This window comes from Cardiocondyla obscurior, linkage group LG21, assembly GCF_019399895.1.
Source record: "Cardiocondyla obscurior isolate alpha-2009 linkage group LG21, Cobs3.1, whole genome shotgun sequence".
In the NCBI taxonomy this organism is placed as follows: Eukaryota; Metazoa; Arthropoda; class Insecta; order Hymenoptera; family Formicidae; genus Cardiocondyla; species Cardiocondyla obscurior.
The window spans coordinates 3,713,771-3,716,270 of NC_091884.1; the positions used below are offsets into that span (position 1 = coordinate 3,713,771).

At 47.7% G+C, this 2,500-nt stretch overlaps 1 pseudogene; it reads right to left on the reverse strand.

The window, feature by feature from the left end:
• Positions 1-2,500, reverse strand: part of LOC139110822 (large subunit ribosomal RNA) — a 7,623-nt pseudogene that overhangs the window by 2,199 nt on the left and 2,924 nt on the right.

The window sequence follows — 2,500 nt, forward strand, 5'->3', positions numbered from 1 at the left end:
CAGTCGTCTAGTGCATTTCTCGATTTCGCTGTTGAAGAATTCATTGAATCCTTGCTGAAAGTGGGTTCTTCTGGCTGCTATTAGTCTTCCCCTACGTTGCAGAGGTCCTGTCCATCTTAGTGACGGGATTCCTAGTCCACCATCTTTTACAGCTGCGTGGAAGTATGCTGTTGGCACATCGTGGGGCAGAGCCAGCCATCTTCTTGCCGCGTGTCTCAGCAGTTTGTCCACTTTATTTAGAGTGCCGATTGTAGTTGCCCCTAGTGCCAATTGATGGTGTAGTTTCGGCACCACAAACGTTCTTAGTGTGAACAGTCTCTGTTGCGGCTTCAATGGAGCTCTCGTGATCTTATTGAGTAGTGGCTGTAGCATCTCCATTGGCTTGCATTGACTTTTGCCTTCAGGTGTAAATTGTATTCCTAGGTACTTCCATTGGTCTGTTCGTTTGACTGGCGTGAGTCTCTGCCCGTAGACGGTGAATATAGATGTTTCATCTACTGCCGTTTTCTTAATATGTGGGGCCACTTTCAGAGATAAGGTAATACTTTTCGCTGGATTCAGTTTCATGCCGCATTCCTCCAGGCCGGTTGATACTTCATCTATCAGTTGTTGAAGTCCCTTAGATGTTGATGCGAACAGTAGGATGTCGTCCGCGAATGCCGCCGCATTAATCAGCGTCTCGCCTAATCGCACTCCTATGTCCTTTGAGACTTTTTGAAGCAGATGGTGCGTTACCACATTAAAGATGATCGGAGAGAGAGGATCACCCTGTCTCACTCCTCTCTGTGGATGTATTGGACGTGAGATCCATTCTTCACCTTCTAGTATTGTGCTAGATCTTTGGTATATCTTTCTTAGATATCGCACCATCGCTATTGGCACTCCTGCGTTCATCAGCACTGCCTCTATTGCCTCATGCGAGACGGAGTCGAATGCTTTTGCAACGTCCAAGGAAGCCATATAGAGGGGCTTGAAGTATCTTCTATGTGCTCTCAAGAGAGTATCCAGTAGGAAGGTGTTGTCCGCGCACCCATCTGTTTTACGGAAAGCTCGTTGTCGTGGATCGATGTCTAGAGTGGTGTCCATCCTTTTTGCCAGGATTTTATGCATGCTCCTGACTAATACCGATGGTATGGTAATCGGCCTGAAGTCTCCCGGACTTTCTGGGTCTTTCTTCTTGGGTAAGAAGACTGTTCTTGATTTCAGCAAGTCCTCAGGTAAGTCCCCGCACCACATGATCAGATTAAATATTCTAATCAGGACTTCGCTTGGAACTGATCTCAAGAGCCTCGCTGATATTTGATCCGGGCCTGCCGCTGTTGTATTTGATAGACGTCCCCATTTCAGGTCTTCTTGTGTGATTGGACACCATATTCCTTCATGGTTTTGAGATCTGCGTATACTTGGTCTTTGGTCAGCTGTTGTGGACATTACTGCTGACCAGTATGGTTCCATAATGTCTCTAGGTGGTTGTGCGACATTATTTAGATCCTCAAGTATGTTGCTTACGCATCTCTTTCGATCTCGTTTCCATAGTTCCTGGGTGGCTGCGTATTCTCTTCTTCTTCTTTTTCTGTTATTTTCCTCGGCCTGGATTGTGGTTTGTCGAGGTTTCTTCCTTCTTTTTGGAGGTAGATGGAATGTTTCTCTGATGTACAGCGCTGCTTTTTGTAGCGTTGTTTCTTTACCAGAGGACCTTGCTTCTCTAATGATTTTACAGAGCTGTTCTGTGTTATATCCCTCGCATCTTGGTTTTCGTAATGATTCTAGGTATTTTAGAATATTTTCCTCCGCGACATCTGTTTCCTCAGTATTCGGATACTCTATTATTTCTTCTTCTCCAGCGTCTTCTTCATCTAGCAGCGCTGTCACCAGATTTCGGTAGGCCAGTTGCTTTCTTTTTCCCTTAATCGCCTCGACTGTTCGATCTGGGAAGCATCGCACTAGTTCTTGGTTCATGAATCTAGGTGGTGTGTTAGATTTCATCAACTGTGCTTCTTTTCTGGCCATCATTGTCATTTCTTCTTCCGTCCATCTGGCTTTATCTTTTGGCACCTGGAGGCGTGCATCATATTCGTCCTTGTGTGCTTTTTGTTGGTGTTGGCCTCTTCCTCGGTTGGTGGGGAAGCTTCTATTGCATCCCGGAAATTCGCACCGGTAACTGGATGGTCCTGCTGTTGAGGGTAGTGTTGGTGCGGAAGAGCCTGAGGGCTCCCCGCTGGTATCCGAGGCTTGGTTTCTTTGTGTGACAGGGCCAACTTATACGAGCGGAGGGGCTGGCAACCCCAAGGCTCGGTGGCGCCGAGATCCCCCTCTTACCTGACATCTCACTGCCTAGACAGGATAGTCAGGTGGCGAGCCCCTAATTTTCTCATTAGGGGGGGGTTCGACTTGATGGCCCCCTCCGAAAATTCCGAAGAGGGGCGCATCCTGCAGCCATGGCGTCCCTTTCCCCGAATCCGCATCCAGATCCCCGAGAAAAACACCTCGGGTACACCGC